The sequence below is a fragment of the Triturus cristatus genome, chromosome 4_1 (genome assembly GCF_964204655.1).
Source record: "Triturus cristatus chromosome 4_1, aTriCri1.1, whole genome shotgun sequence".
NCBI lineage: Eukaryota > Metazoa > Chordata > Amphibia > Caudata > Salamandridae > Triturus > Triturus cristatus.
Genome location: NC_140585.1, coordinates 1,360,262,221 through 1,360,278,557, shown reverse-complemented (window position 1 = coordinate 1,360,278,557; position 16,337 = coordinate 1,360,262,221).

Sequence of the window (16,337 nt, the reverse complement as noted above, 5' to 3'; positions counted from 1 at the left end):
TGGCCTAATAGCTAAGGTCTTAACTCTTACTCTGGCCTAATAGCTAAGGTCTTAGACTCATACTATGGCCTATAGGTTAAGGTCTTAACTCTTACTCTGGCCTACTGGTTAAGGTCTTAACTCTTTCTCTGGCTTACTGGTTAAGGTCTTAACTCTTACTCTGGCCTAATAGCTAAGGTCTTAGACTCGTACTATGGCCTATAGGTTAAGGTCTTAACTCTTACTCTGGCCTAATAGCTAAGGTCTTAGACTCGTACTCTGGCCTAATTGTTAAGGTCTTAACCCTTACTCTGGCCTACTGGTTAAGGTCTTAACTCTTACTCTGGCCTAATAGCTAAGGTCTTAGACTCGTACTCTCCCCTAATGGTTAAGGTCTTAACTCTTACTCTGGCCTAATAGCTAAGGTCTTAGACTCGTACTCTGGCCTAATAGCTAAGGTCTTAACTCTTACTCTGGCCCTTAGCTAAGGTCTTAGAGCCGTACTCTGGCCTACAGATTAAGGTCTTAACTCTTACTCTGGCCTAATAGCTAGGGTCTTAACTCTTACTCTGGCCTGATAGCTATGGTCTTAACTCTTACTCTGGCCTACTGGTTCAGGTCTTAACTCTTATTCTGGCCTACTGGTTAAGGTCTTAACTCTTACTCTGGCCTAATAGCTAAGGTCTTAGACTCGTACTCTGGCCTAATGGTTAAGGTCTTAAGTCTTACTCTGGCCTACTGGTTAAGGTCTTAACTCTTACTCTGGCTTAATAGCTAATGTCTTAGACTCGTACTCTGGCCTACAGATTAAGGTCTTAACTCTTACTCTGGCCTACTGGTTAAGGTCTTAACTCTTACTCTGGCCTAATAGCTAAGGTCTTAGACTCGTACTCTGGCCTACAGGTTAAGGTGTTAACTCTCACTCTGGCCTACTGGTTAAGGTCTTAACTCTTACTCTGGCCTACTGGTTAAGGTCTTAACTCTTACTCTGGCCTAATAGCTAAGGTCTTAACTCTTACTCTGGCCTAATAGCTAAGGTCTTAGACTCATACTATGGCCTATAGGTTAAGGTCTTAACTCTTACTCTGGCCTACTGGTGAAGGTCTTAACTCTTTTTCTGGCTTACTGGTTAAGGTCTTAACTCTTACTCTGGCCTAATAGCTAAGGTCTTAGACTCGTACTATGGCCTATAGGTTAAGGTCTTAACTCTTACTCTGGCATAAAAGCTAAGGTCTTAACTCTTACTCTGGCCTAATAGCTAAGGTCTTAGACTCGTATTCTGGCCTAATGGTTAAGGTCTTAGCTCTTACTCTGGCCTACTGGTTAAGGTCTTAACTCTTACTCTGGCCTAATAGCTAAGGTCTTAACTCTTACTCTGGCCTAATAGCTAAGGTCTTAGACTCATACTATGGCCTATAGGTTAAGGTCTTAACTCTTACTCTGGCCTACTGGTTAAGGTCTTAACTCTTACTCTGGCCTAATAGCTAAGGTCTTAACTCTTACTCTGGCCTAATAGCTAAGGTCTTAGACTCATACTATGGCCTATAGGTTAAGGTCTTAACTCTTACTCTGGCCTACTGGTTAAGGTCTTAACTCTTTCTCTGGCTTACTGGTTAAGGTCTTAACTCTTACTCTGGCCTAATAGCTAAGGTCTTAGACTCGTACTATGGCCTATAGGTTAAGGTCTTAACTCTTACTCTGGCCTAATAGCTAAGGTCTAAGAGTGCCTCTTAACCAGTAGGCCAGAGAAAGATTTAAGACCTTAACCAGTAGGCCAGAGTAAGAGTCTAAGACCTTAGCTATTAGGCCAGAGAAAGAGTTAAGACCTTAACCTGTAGGCCATAGTACGAGCCTAAGACCTTAGCTATTAGGACAGAGTAAGAGTTAAGACCTTAACCAGTAGGCCAGAGTAAGAGGTAAGACCTTAACCTGTAGGCCAGAGTACAAGTCTAAGACCTTAGCTGTTAGGCCAGAGTAAGAGTTAAGACCTTAACCAGTAGGCCAGAGTATGAGTTAAGACCTTAACCAGAATGCCAGAGTACGAGTCTAAGACCTTAGCTATTAGGCCAGAGTAAGAGTTAAGACCTTAACCAGTAGGCCAGAGTAAGAGTTAAGACCTTAACCTGTAGGCCATAGTATGAGTCTAAGACCTTAACTATTAGGCCAGAGTAAGAGTTAAGACCTTAGCTATTAGGCCAGAGTAAGAGTTAAGACCTTAACCAGTAGGCCAGAGTAAGAGGTAAGACCTTAACCTGTAGGCCAGAGTACGAGTCTAAGACCTTAGCTATTAGGCCAGAGTAAGAGTTAAGACCTTAACCAGTAGGCCAGAGTATGAGTTAAGACCTTAACCATTAGGCCAGAGTACGAGTCTAAGACCTTAGCTATTAGGCCAGAGTAAGAGTTAAGACCTTAACCACTAGGCCAGAGTAAGAGCTAAGACCTTAACCATTAGGCCAGAGTACGAGTCTAAGACCTTAGCTATTAGGCCAGAGTAAGAGTTAAGACCTTAGCTTTTATGCCAGAGTAAGAGTTAAGACCTTAACCTATAGGCCATAGTACGAGTCTAAGACCTTAGCTATTAGGCCAGAGTAAGAGTTAAGACCTTAACCAGTAAGCCAGAGAAAGAGTTAAGACCTTAACCAGTAGGCCAGAGTAAGAGTTAAGACCTTAACCTATAGGCCATAGTATGAGTCTAAGACCTTAGCTATTAGGCCAGAGTAAGAGTTAAGACCTTAGCTATTAGGCCAGAGTAAGAGTTAAGACCTTAACCAGTAGGCCAGAGTAAGAGTTAAGACCTTAACCAGTAGGCCAGAGTGAGAGTTAAGACCTTAACCTGTAGGCCAGAGTACGAGTCTAAGACCTTAGCTATTAGGCCTGAGTAAGAGTTAAGACCTTAACCAGTAGGCCAGAGTAAGAGTTAAGACCTTAATCTGTAGGCCAGAGTACAAGTCTAAGACCTTAGCTATTAAGCCAGAGTAAGAGTTAAGACCTTAACCAGTAGGCCAGAGTAAGACTTAAGACCTTAACCATTAGGCCAGAGTACGAGTCTAAGACCTTAGCTATTAGGCCAGAGTAAGAGTTAAGACCTTAACCAGTAGGCCAGAGTAAGAGTTAAGACCTTAACCAGTAGGCCAGAGTAAGAGTTAAGACCATAGCTATCAGGCCAGAGTAAGAGTTAAGACCCTAGCTATTAGGCCAGAGTAAGAGTTAAGACCTTAATCTGTAGGCCAGAGTACGGCTCTAAGACCTTAGCTAAGGGCCAGAGTAAGAGTTAAGACCTTAGCTATTAGGCCAGAGTAAGAGTTAAGACCTTAACCATTAGGCCAGAGTAAGAGTTAAGACCTTAACCAGTAGGCCAGAGTAAGAGTTAAGACCCTAACCATTAGGCCAGAGTACGAGTCCAAGACCTTAGATATTAGGCAACAGTAAGAGTTAAGACCTTAACCTGCAGGCCATAGTACGAGTCTAAGACCTTAGCTATTAGGACAGAGTAAGAGTTAAGACCTTAACCAGTAGGCCAGAGTAAGAGGTAAGACCTTAACCTGTAGGCCAGAGTACGAGTCCAAGACCTTAGCTATTAGGCCAGAGTAAGAGTTAAGACCTTAGCTATTAGGCCAGAGTAAGAGTTAAGACCTTAACCAGTAGGCCAGAGTAAGAGTTAAGACCTTAACCAGTAGGCCAGAGTAAGAGCTAAGACCTTAACCATTAGGCCAGAGTACGAGTCTAAGACCTTAGCTATTAGGCCAGAGTAAGAGTTAAGACCTTAGCTTTTATGCCAGAGTAAGAGTTAAGACCTTAACCTATAGGCCATAGTACGAGTCTAAGACCTTAGCTATTAGGCCAGAGTAAGAGTTAAGACCGTAACCAGTAAGCCAGAGAAAGAGTTAAGACCTTAACCAGTAGGCCAGAGTAAGAGTTAAGACCTTAACCTATAGGCCATAGTATGAGTCTAAGACCTTAGCTATTAGGCCAGAGTAAGAGTTAAGACCTTAGCTATTAGGCCAGAGTAAGAGTTAAGACCTTAACCAGTAGGCCAGAGTAAGAGTTAAGACCTTAACCAGTAGGCCCGAGTGAGAGTTAAGACCTTAACCTGTAGGCCAGAGTACGAGTCTAAAACCTTAGCTATTAGGACAGAGTAAGAGTTAAGACCTTAACCAGTAGGCCAGAGTAAGAGTTAAGACCTTAATCTGTAGGCCAGAGTACGAGTCTAAGACCTTAGCTATTAAGCCAGAGTAAGAGTTAAGACCTTAACCAGTAGGCCAGAGTAAGACTTAAGACCTTAACCATTAGGCCAGAGTACGAGTCTAAGACCTTAGCTATTAAGCCAGAGTAAGAGTTAAGACCTTAACCAGTAGGCCAGAGTAAGAGTTAAGACCTTAACCAGTAGGCCAGAGTAAGAGTTAAGACCATAGCTATCAGGCCAGAGTAAGAGTTAAGACCATAGCTATTAGGCCAGAGTAAGAGTTAAGACCTTAATCTGTAGGCCAGAGTACGGCTCTAAGACCTTAGCTAAGGGCCAGAGTAAGAGTTAAGACCTTAGATATTAGGCCAGAGTAAGAGTTAAGACCTTAACCATTAGGCCAGAGTAAGAGTTAAGACCTTAACCAGTAGGCCAGAGTAAGAGTTAAGACCTTAGCTATTAGGCCAGAGTAAGAGTTAAGACCCTAACCATTAGGCCAGAGTACGAGTCCAAGACCTTAGATATTAGGCAACAGTAAGAGTTAAGACCTTAACCTGCAGGCCATAGTACGAGTCTAAGACCTTAGCTATTAGGACAGAGTAAGAGTTAAGACCTTAACCAGTAGGCCAGAGTAAGAGGTAAGACCTTAACCAGTAGGCCAGAGTAAGAGTTAAGACCTTAACCTATAGGCCATAGTATGAGTCTAAGACCTTAGCTATTAGGCCAGAGTAAGAGTCTAAGACCTTAGCTATTAGGCCAGAGTAAGAGTTAAGACCTTAACCAGTAGGCCAGAGTAAGAGTTAAGACCTTAGCTATTAGGCCAGAGTAAGAGTTAAGACCCTAACCATTAGGCCAGAGTACGAGTCCAAGACCTTAGATATTAGGCAACAGTAAGAGTTAAGACCTTAACCTGCAGGCCATAGTACGAGTCTAAGACCTTAGCTATTAGGACAGAGTAAGAGTTAAGACCTTAACCAGTAGGCCAGAGTAAGAGGTAAGACCTTAACCTGTAGGCCAGAGTACGAGTCTAAGACCTTAGCTATTAGGCCAGAGTAAGAGTTAAGACCTTAACCAGTAAGCCAGAGAAAGAGTTAAGACCTTAACCAGTAGGCCAGAGTAAGAGTTAAGACCTTAACCTATAGGCCATAGTATGAGTCTAAGACCTTAGCTATTAGTCCAGAGTAAGAGTTAAGACCTTAATCTGTAGGCCAGAGTACGGGTCTAAGACCTTAGCTATTAGGCCAGAGTAAGAGTTAAGACCTTAGCTATTAGGCCAGAGTAAGAGTTAAGACCTTAACCATTAGGCCAGAGCAAGAGTTAAGACCTTAACCTGTAGGCCAGAGTACGAGTCTAAGACCTTAGCTATTAGGCCAGAGTAAGAGTTAAGACCTTAACCACTAGGCCAGAGTAAGAGTTAAGACCTTAACCATTAGGCCAGAGTACGAGTCTAAGACCTTAGCTATTAGGCAAGAGTAAGAGTTAAGACCTTAGCTATTAGGCCAGAGTAAGAGTTAGGACCTTAACCATTAAGCCAGAGTATGAGTCTAAGACCTTAGCTATTAGGCCAGAGTAAGAGTTAAGACCTTAACCATTAGACCTTAGCTATTAGGCAAGAGTAAGAGTTAAGACCTTAACCTGTAGGCCAGAGTACGAGTCTAAGACCTTAGCTATTAAGCCAGAGTAATAGTTAAGACCTTAACCAGTAGGCCAGAGTAAGAGTTAAGACCTTAACCATTAGGCCAGAGTACGAGTCTAAGACCTTAGCTATTAAGCCAGAGTAAGAGTTAAGACCTTAGCTATTAGGCCAGAGTATGAATTAAGACCTTAACCAGTAGGCCAGAGTAAGAGTTAAGACCTTAACCATTAGGCCAGAGTACGAGTCTAAGACCTTAGCTATTAGGCCAGAGTAAGAGTTAAGACCTTAACCAGTAGGCCAGAGTAAGAGTTAAGACCTTAACCAGTAGGCCAGAGTACGAGTCTAAGACCTTAGCTATTAGGCCAGAGTAAGAGTTAAGACCTTAACCATGAGGGGAGAGTACGAGTCTAAGACATTAGCTATTAGGCCAGAGTAAGAGTTAAGACCTTAACCAGTAGGCCAGAGTAAGAGTTAAGACCTTAACCATTAGGCCAGAGTACGAGTCTAAGACCTTAGCTATTAGGCCAGAGTAAGAGTTAAGACCTTAACTATTAGGCTAGAGTAAGAGTTAAGACCTTAACCAGTAGGCCAGAGTAAGAGTTAAGACCTTAACCATTAGACCTTAGCTATTAGGCCAGAGTAAGAGTTAAGACCTTAGCTATTAGGCCAGAGTAAGAGTGAAGACCTTAGCTATTAGGCCAGAGTAAGAGTTAAGACCTTAACCAGTAGGCCAGAGTACTAGTCTAAGACCTTAGCTATTAGGCCAGAGTAAGAGTTAAGACCTTAACCAGTAGTCCAGAGTAAGAGTTAAGACCTTAACCAGTAGGCCAGAGTAAGAGTTAAGACCATAGCTATTAGGCCAGAGTAAGAGTTAAGACCCTAGCTATTTTTTCAGAGTAAGAGTTAAGACCTTAACCAGTAGGCCAGAGAAAGATTTAAGACCTTAACCAGTAGGCCAGAGTAAGAGTCTAAGACCTTAGCTATTAGGCCAGAGAAAGAGTTAAGACCTTAACCTGTAGGCCATAGTACGAGCCTAAGACCTTAGCTATTAGGACAGAGTAAGAGTTAAGACCTTAACCAGTAGGCCAGAGTAAGAGGTAAGACCTTAACCTGTAGGCCAGAGTACGAGTCTAAGACCTTAGCTGTTAGGCCAGAGTAAGAGTTAAGACCTTAACCAGTAGGCCAGAGTATGAGTTAAGACCTTAACCAGAATGCCAGAGTACGAGTCTAAGACCTTAGCTATTAGGCCAGAGTAAGAGTTAAGACCTTAACCAGTAGGCCAGAGTAAGAGTTAAGACCTTAACCTGTAGGCCATAGTACGAGTCTAAGACCTTAACTATTAGGCCAGAGTAAGAGTTAAGACCTTAGCTATTAGGCCAGAGTAAGAGTTAAGACCTTAACCAGTAGGCCAGAGTACGAGTCTAAGACCTTAGCTATTAGGCCAGAGTAAGAGTTAAGACCTTAACCAGTAGGCCAGAGTATGAGTTAAGACCTTAACCATTAGGCCAGAGTACGAGTCTAAGACCTTAGCTATTAGGCCAGAGTAAGAGTTAAGACCTTAACCACTAGGCCAGAGTAAGAGCTAAGACCTTAACCATTAGGCCAGAGTACGAGTCTAAGACCTTAGCTATTAGGCCAGAGTAAGAGTTAAGACCTTAGCTTTTATGCCAGAGTAAGAGTTAAGACCTTAACCTATAGGCCATAGTACGAGTCTAAGACCATAGCTATTAGGCCAGAGTAAGAGTTAAGACCTTAACCAGTAGGCCAGAGTAAGACTTAAGACCTTAACCATTAGGCCAGAGTACGAGTCTAAGACCTTAGCTATTAAGCCAGAGTAAGAGTTAAGACCTTAACCAGTAGGCCAGAGTAAGAGTTAAGACCTTAACCAGTAGGCCAGAGTAAGAGTTAAGACCATAGCTATCAGGCCAGAGTAAGAGTTAAGACCCTAGCTATTAGGCCAGAGTAAGAGTTAAGACCTTAATCTGTAGGCCAGAGTACGGCTCTAAGACCTTAGCTAAGGGCCAGAGTAAGAGTTAAGACCTTAGATATTAGGCCAGAGTAAGAGTTAAGACCTTAACCATTAGGCCAGAGTAAGAGTTAAGACCTTAACCAGTAGGCCAGAGTAAGAGTTAAGACCTTAGCTATTAGGCCAGAGTAAGAGTTAAGACCCTAACCATTAGGCCAGAGTACGAGTCCAAGACCTTAGATATTAGGCAACAGTAAGAGTTAAGACCTTAACCTGCAGGCCATAGTATGAGTCTAAGACCTTAGCTATTAGGACAGAGTAAGAGTTAAGACCTTAACCAGTAGGCCAGAGTAAGAGGTAAGACCTTAACCTGTAGGCCAGAGTACGAGTCTAAGACCTTAGCTATTAGGCCAGAGTAAGAGTTAAGACCTTAACCAGTAAGCCAGAGAAAGAGTTAAGACCTTAACCAGTAGGCCAGAGTAAGAGTTAAGACCTTAACCTATAGGCCATAGTATGAGTCTAAGACCTTAGCTATTAGGCCAGAGTAAGAGTCTAAGACCTTAGCTATTAGGCCAGAGTAAGAGTTAAGACCTTAACCAGTAGGCCAGAGTAAGAGTTAAGACCTTAGCTATTAGGCCAGAGTAAGAGTTAAGACCCTAACCATTAGGCCAGAGTACGAGTCCAAGACCTTAGATATTAGGCAACAGTAAGAGTTAAGACCTTAACCTGCAGGCCATAGTACGAGTCTAAGACCTTAGCTATTAGGACAGAGTAAGAGTTAAGACCTTAACCAGTAGGCCAGAGTAAGAGGTAAGACCTTAACCTGTAGGCCAGAGTACGAGTCTAAGACCTTAGCTATTAGGCCAGAGTAAGAGTTAAGACCTTAACCAGTAAGCCAGAGAAAGAGTTAAGACCTTAACCAGTAGGCCAGAGTAAGAGTTAAGACCTTAACCTATAGGCCATAGTATGAGTCTAAGACCTTAGCTATTAGTCCAGAGTAAGAGTTAAGACCTTAATCTGTAGGCCAGAGTACGGGTCTAAGACCTTAGCTATTAGGCCAGAGTAAGAGTTAAGACCTTAGCTATTAGGCCAGAGTAAGAGTTAAGACCTTAACCATTAGGCCAGAGCAAGAGTTAAGACCTTAACCTGTAGGCCAGAGTACGAGTCTAAGACCTTAGCTATTAGGCCAGAGTAAGAGTTAAGACCTTAACCACTAGGCCAGAGTAAGAGTTAAGACCTTAACCATTAGGCCAGAGTACGAGTCTAAGACCTTAGCTATTAGGCAAGAGTAAGAGTTAAGACCTTAGCTATTAGGCCAGAGTAAGAGTTAGGACCTTAACCATTAAGCCAGAGTATGAGTCTAAGACCTTAGCTATTAGGCCAGAGTAAGAGTTAAGACCTTAACCATTAGACCTTAGCTATTAGGCCAGAGTAAGAGTTAAGACCTTAACCTGTAGGCCAGAGTACGAGTCTAAGACCTTAGCTATTAAGCCAGAGTAATAGTTAAGACCTTAACCAGTAGGCCAGAGTAAGAGTTAAGACCTTAACCATTAGGCCAGAGTACGAGTCTAAGACCTTAGCTATTAAGCCAGAGTAAGAGTTAAGACCTTAGCTATTAGGCCAGAGTATGAATTAAGACCTTAACCAGTAGGCCAGAGTAAGAGTTAAGACCTTAACCATTAGGCCAGAGTACGAGTCTAAGACCTTAGCTATTAGGCCAGAGTAAGAGTTAAGACCTTAACCAGTAGGCCAGAGTAAGAGTTAAGACCTTAACCAGTAGGCCAGAGTACGAGTCTAAGACCTTAGCTATTAGGCCAGAGTAAGAGTTAAGACCTTAACCATGAGGGGAGAGTACGAGTCTAAGACATTAGCTATTAGGCCAGAGTAAGAGTTAAGACCTTAACCAGTAGGCCAGAGTAAGAGTTAAGACCTTAACCATTAGGCCAGAGTACGAGTCTAAGACCTTAGCTATTAGGCCAGAGTAAGAGTTAAGACCTTAACTATTAGGCTAGAGTAAGAGTTAAGACCTTAACCAGTAGGCCAGAGTAAGAGTTAAGACCTTAACCATTAGACCTTAGCTATTAGGCCAGAGTAAGAGTTAAGACCTTAGCTATTAGGCCAGAGTAAGAGTGAAGACCTTAGCTATTAGGCCAGAGTAAGAGTTAAGACCTTAACCAGTAGGCCAGAGTACTAGTCTAAGACCTTAGCTATTAGGCCAGAGTAAGAGTTAAGACCTTAACCAGTAGTCCAGAGTAAGAGTTAAGACCTTAACCAGTAGGCCAGAGTAAGAGTTAAGACCATAGCTATTAGGCCAGAGTAAGAGTTAAGACCCTAGCTATTTTTTCAGAGTAAGAGTTAAGACCTTAACCAGTAGGCCAGAGAAAGATTTAAGACCTTAACCAGTAGGCCAGAGTAAGAGTCTAAGACCTTAGCTATTAGGCCAGAGAAAGAGTTAAGACCTTAACCTGTAGGCCATAGTACGAGCCTAAGACCTTAGCTATTAGGACAGAGTAAGAGTTAAGACCTTAACCAGTAGGCCAGAGTAAGAGGTAAGACCTTAACCTGTAGGCCAGAGTACGAGTCTAAGACCTTAGCTGTTAGGCCAGAGTAAGAGTTAAGACCTTAACCAGTAGGCCAGAGTATGAGTTAAGACCTTAACCAGAATGCCAGAGTACGAGTCTAAGACCTTAGCTATTAGGCCAGAGTAAGAGTTAAGACCTTAACCAGTAGGCCAGAGTAAGAGTTAAGACCTTAACCTGTAGGCCATAGTACGAGTCTAAGACCTTAACTATTAGGCCAGAGTAAGAGTTAAGACCTTAGCTATTAGGCCAGAGTAAGAGTTAAGACCTTAACCAGTAGGCCAGAGTACGAGTCTAAGACCTTAGCTATTAGGCCAGAGTAAGAGTTAAGACCTTAACCAGTAGGCCAGAGTATGAGTTAAGACCTTAACCATTAGGCCAGAGTACGAGTCTAAGACCTTAGCTATTAGGCCAGAGTAAGAGTTAAGACCTTAACCACTAGGCCAGAGTAAGAGCTAAGACCTTAACCATTAGGCCAGAGTACGAGTCTAAGACCTTAGCTATTAGGCCAGAGTAAGAGTTAAGACCTTAGCTATTAAGCCAGAGTAAGAGTTAAGACCTTAGCTATTAGGCCAGAGTATGAATTAAGACCTTAACCAGTAGGCCAGAGTAAGAGTTAAGACCTTAACCATTAGGCCAGAGTACGAGTCTAAGACCTTAGCTATTAGGCCAGAGTAAGAGTTAAGACCTTAACCAGTAGGCCAGAGTAAGAGTTAAGACCTTAACCAGTAGGCCAGAGTACGAGTCTAAGACCTTAGCTATTAGGCCAGAGTAAGAGTTAAGACCTTAACCATTAGGGGAGAGTACGAGTCTAAGACCTTAGCTATTAGGCCAGAGTAAGAGTTAAGACCTTAACCAGTAGGCCAGAGTAAGGGTTAAGACCTTAACCATTAGGCCAGAGTACGAGTCTAAGACCTTAGCTATTAGGCCAGAGTAAGAGTTAAGACCTTAACTATTAGGCTAGAGTAAGAGTTAAGACCTTAACCAGTAGGCCAGAGTAAGAGTTAAGACCTTAACCATTAGACCTTAGCTATTAGGCCAGAGTAAGAGTTAAGACCTTAGCTATTAGGCCAGAGTAAGAGTTAAGACCTTAACCAGTAGGTCAGAGTAAGAGTTAAGACCTTAACCAGTAGGCCAGAGTAAGAGTTAAGACCATAGCTATCAGGCCAGAGTAAGAGTTAAGACCCTAGCTATTAGGCCAGAGTAAGAGTTAAGACCTTAATCTGTAGGCCAGAGTACGGCTCTAAGACCTTAGCTAAGGGCCAGAGTAAGAGTTAAGACCTTAGCTATTAGGCCAGAGTAAGAGTTAAGACCTTAACCATTAGGACAGAGTAAGAGTTAAGACCTTAACCAGTAGGCCAGAGTAAGAGTTAAGACCTTAGCTATTAGGCCAGAGTAAGAGTTAAGACCCTAACCATTAGGCCAGAGTACGAGTCCAAGACCTTAGATATTAGGCAACAGTAAGAGTTAAGACCTTAACCTGCAGGCCATAGTACGAGTCTAAGACCTTAGCTATTAGGACAGAGTAAGAGTTAAGACCTTATCCAGTAGGCCAGAGTAAGAGGTAAGACCTTAACCTGTAGGCCAGAGTACGAGTCTAAGACCTTAGCTATTAGGCCAGAGTAAGAGTTAAGACCTTAACCAGTAAGCCAGAGAAAGAGTTAAGACCTTAACCAGTGGGCCAGAGTAAGAGTTAAGACCTTAACCTATAGGCCATAGTATGAGTCTAAGACCTTAGCTATTAGGCCAGAGTAAGAGTCTAAGACCTTAGCTATTAGGCCAGAGTAAGAGTTAAGACCTTAACCAGTAGGCCAGAGTAAGAGTTAAGACCTTAGCTATTAGGCCAGAGTACGAGTCCAAGACCTTAGATATTAGGCAACAGTAAGAGTTAAGACCTTAACCTGCAGGCCATAGTACGAGTCTAAGACCTTAGCTATTAGGACAGAGTAAGAGTTAAGACCTTAACCAGTAGGCCAGAGTAAGAGGTAAGACCTTAACCTGTAGGCCAGAGTACGAGTCTAAGACCTTAGCTATTAGGCCAGAGTAAGAGTTAAGACCTTAACAAGTAAGCCAGAGAAAGAGTTAAGACCTTAACCAGTAGGCCAGAGTAAGAGTTAAGACCTTAACCTATAGGCCATAGTATGAGTTTAAGACCTTAGCTATTAGGCCAGAGTAAGAGTTAAGACCTTAATCTGTAGGCCAGAGTACGGGTCTAAGACCTTAGCTATTAGGCCAGAGTAAGAGTTAAGACCTTAGCTATTAGGCCAGAGTAAGAGTTAAGACCTTAACCATTAGGCCAGAGTAAGAGTTAAGACCTTAACCTGTAGGCCAGAGTACGAGTCTAAGACCTTAGCTATTAGGCCAGAGTAAGAGTTAAGACCTTAACCACTAGGCCAGAGTAAGAGTTAAGACCTTAACCATTAGGCCAGAGTACGAGTCTAAGACCTTAGCTATTAGGCAAGAGTAAGAGTTAAGACCTTAGCTATTAGGCCAGAGTAAGAGTTAGGACCTTAACCATTAAGCCAGAGTATGATGAGTAGAGTAAGAGTTAGGACCTTAACCATTAAGCCAGAGTATGATGAGTATGATGAGTATACCATTAAGCCAGAGTATGATGAGTATGATGAGTATACATTTAGGACCTTAACCATTAAGCCAGAGTATGATGAGTATGATGAGTATACATGAGTCTAAGACCTTAGCTATTAGGCCAGAGTAAGAGTTAAGACCTTAACCATTAGACCTTAGCTATTAGGCCAGAGTAAGAGTTAAGACCTTAACCTGTAGGCCAGAGTACGAGTCTAAGACCTTAGCTATTAAGCCAGAGTAATAGTTAAGACCTTAACCAGTAGGCCAGAGTAAGAGTTAAGACCTTAACCATTAGGCCAGAGTACGAGTCTAAGACCTTAGCTATTAAGCCAGAGTAAGAGTTAAGACCTTAGCTATTAGGCCAGAGTATGAATTAAGACCTTAACCAGTAGGCCAGAGTAAGAGTTAAGACCTTAACCATTAGGCCAGAGTACGAGTCTAAGACCTTAGCTATTAGGCCAGAGTAAGAGTTAAGACCTTAACCAGTAGTCCAGAGTAAGAGTTAAGACCTTAACCAGTAGGCCAGAGTAAGAGTTAAGACCTTAACCAGTAGGCCAGAGTACGAGTCTAAGACCTTAGCTATTAGGCCAGAGTAAGAGTTAAGACCTTAACCATTAGGGGAGAGTACGAGTCTAAGACCTTAGCTATTAGGCCAGAGTAAGAGTTAAGACCTTAACCAGTAGGCCAGAGTAAGAGTTAAGACCTTAACCATTAGGCCAGAGTACGAGTCTAAGACCTTAGCTATTAGGCCAGAGTAAGAGTTAAGACCTTAACTATTAGGCTAGAGTAAGAGTTAAGACCTTAACCAGTAGGCCAGAGTAAGAGTTAAGACCTTAACCATTAGACCTTAGCTATTAGGCCAGAGTAAGAGTTAAGACCTTAGCTATTAGGCCAGAGTAAGAGTGAAGACCTTAGCTATTAGGCCAGAGTAAGAGTTAAGACCTTAACCAGTAGGCCAGAGTACTAGTCTAAGACCTTAGCTATTAGGCCAGAGTAAGAGTTAAGACCTTAACCAGTAGTCCAGAGTAAGAGTTAAGACCTTAACCAGTAGGCCAGAGTAAGAGTTAAGACCATAGCTATTAGGCCAGAGTAAGAGTTAAGACCCTAGCTATTTTTTCAGAGTAAGAGTTAAGACCTTAACCAGTAGGCCAGAGAAAGATTTAAGACCTTAAAAAGTAGGCCAGAGTAAGAGTCTAAGACCTTAGCTATTAGGCCAGAGAAAGAGTTAAGACCTTAACCTGTAGGCCATAGTACGAGCCTAAGACCTTAGCTATTAGGACAGAGTAAGAGTTAAGACCTTAACCAGTAGGCCAGAGTAAGAGGTAAGACCTTAACCTGTAGGCCAGAGTACGAGTCTAAGACCTTAGCTGTTAGGCCAGAGTAAGAGTTAAGACCTTAACCAGTAGGCCAGAGTATGAGTTAAGACCTTAACCAGAATGCCAGAGTACGAGTCTAAGACCTTAGCTATTAGGCCAGAGTAAGAGTTAAGACCTTAACCAGTAGGCCAGAGTAAGAGTTAAGACCTTAACCTGTAGGCCATAGTACGAGTCTAAGACCTTAACTATTAGGCCAGAGTAAGAGTTAAGACCTTAGCTATTAGGCCAGAGTAAGAGTTAAGACCTTAACCAGTAGGCCAGAGTAAGAGGTAAGACCTTAACCTGTAGGCCAGAGTACGAGTCTAAGACCTTAGCTATTAGGCCAGAGTAAGAGTTAAGACCTTAACCAGTAGGCCAGAGTATGAGTTAAGACCTTAACCATTAGGCCAGAGTACGAGTCTAAGACCTTAGCTATTAGGCCAGAGTAAGAGTTAAGACCTTAACCACTAGGCCAGAGTAAGAGCTAAGACCTTAACCATTAGACCAGAGTACGAGTCTAAGACCTTAGCTATTAGGCCAGAGTAAGAGTTAAGACCTTAGCTTTTATGCCAGAGTAAGAGTTAAGACCTTAACCTATAGGCCATAGTACGAGTCTAAGACCTTAGCTATTAGGCCAGAGTAAGAGTTAAGACCTTAACCAGTAAGCCAGAGAAAGAGTTAAGACCTTAACCAGTAGGCCAGAGTAAGAGTTAAGACCTTAACCTATAGGCCATAGTATGAGTCTAAGACCTTAGCTATTAGGCCAGAGTAAGAGTTAAGACCTTAGCTATTAGGCCAGAGTAAGAGTTAAGACCTTAACCAGTAGGCCAGAGTAAGAGTTAAGACCTTAACCTATAGGCCATAGTATGAGTCTAAGACCTTAGCTATTAGGCCAGAGTAAGAGTTAAGACCTTAGCTATTAGGCCAGAGTAAGAGTTAAGACCTTAACCAGTAGGCCAGAGTAAGAGTTAAGACCTTAACCAGTAGGCCAGAGTAAGAGCTAAGACCTTAACCATTAGGCCAGAATACGAGTCTAAGACCTTAGCTATTAGGCCAGAGTAAGAGTTAAGACCTTAGCTTTTATGCCAGAGTAAGAGTTAAGACCTTAACCTATAGGCCATAGTACGAGTCTAAGACCTTAGCTATTAGGCCAGAGTAAGAGTTAAGACCTTAACCAGTAAGCCAGAAAAAGAGTTAAGACCTTAACCAGTAGGCCAGAGTAAGAGTTAAGACCTTAACCTATAGGCCATAGTATGAGTCTAAGACCTTAGCTATTAGGCCAGAGTAAGAGTTAAGACCTTAGCTATTAGGCCAGAGTAAGAGTTAAGACCTTAACCAGTAGGCCAGAGTAAGAGTTAAGACCTTTACCAGTAGGCCAGAGTGAGAGTTAACACCTTAACCTGTAGGCCAGAGTACGAGTCTAAGACCTTAGCTATTAGGCCAGAGTAAGAGTTAAGACCTTAACCAGTAGGCCAGAGTAAGAGTTAAGACCTTAATCTGTAGGCCAGAGTACGAGTCTAAGACATTAGCTATTAAGCCAGAGTAAGAGTTAAGACCTTAACCAGTAGGCCAGAGTAAGACTTAAGACCTTAACCATTAGGCCAGAGTACGAGTCTAAGACCTTAGCTATTAGGCCAGAGTAAGAGTTAAGACCTTAACCAGTAGGCCAGAATAAGAGTTAAGACCTGAACCAGTAGGCCAGAGTAAGAGTTAAGACCATAGCTATCAGGCCAGAGTAAGAGTTAAGACCCTAGCTATTAGGCCAGAGTAAGAGTTAAGACCTTAATCTGTAGGCCAGAGTACGGCTCTAAGACCTTAGCTAAGGGCCAGAGTAAGAGTTAAGACCTTAGCTATTAGGCCAGAGTAAGAGTTAAGACCTTAACCATTAGGCCAGAGTAAGAGTTAAGACCTTAACCAGTAGGCCAGAGTAAGAGTTAAGACCTTAGCTATTAGGCCAGAGTACGAGTTAAGACCCTAACCATTAGGACAGAGTACGAGTCCAAGACCTTAGATATTAGGCAACAGTAAGAGTTAAGACCTTAACCTGCAGGCC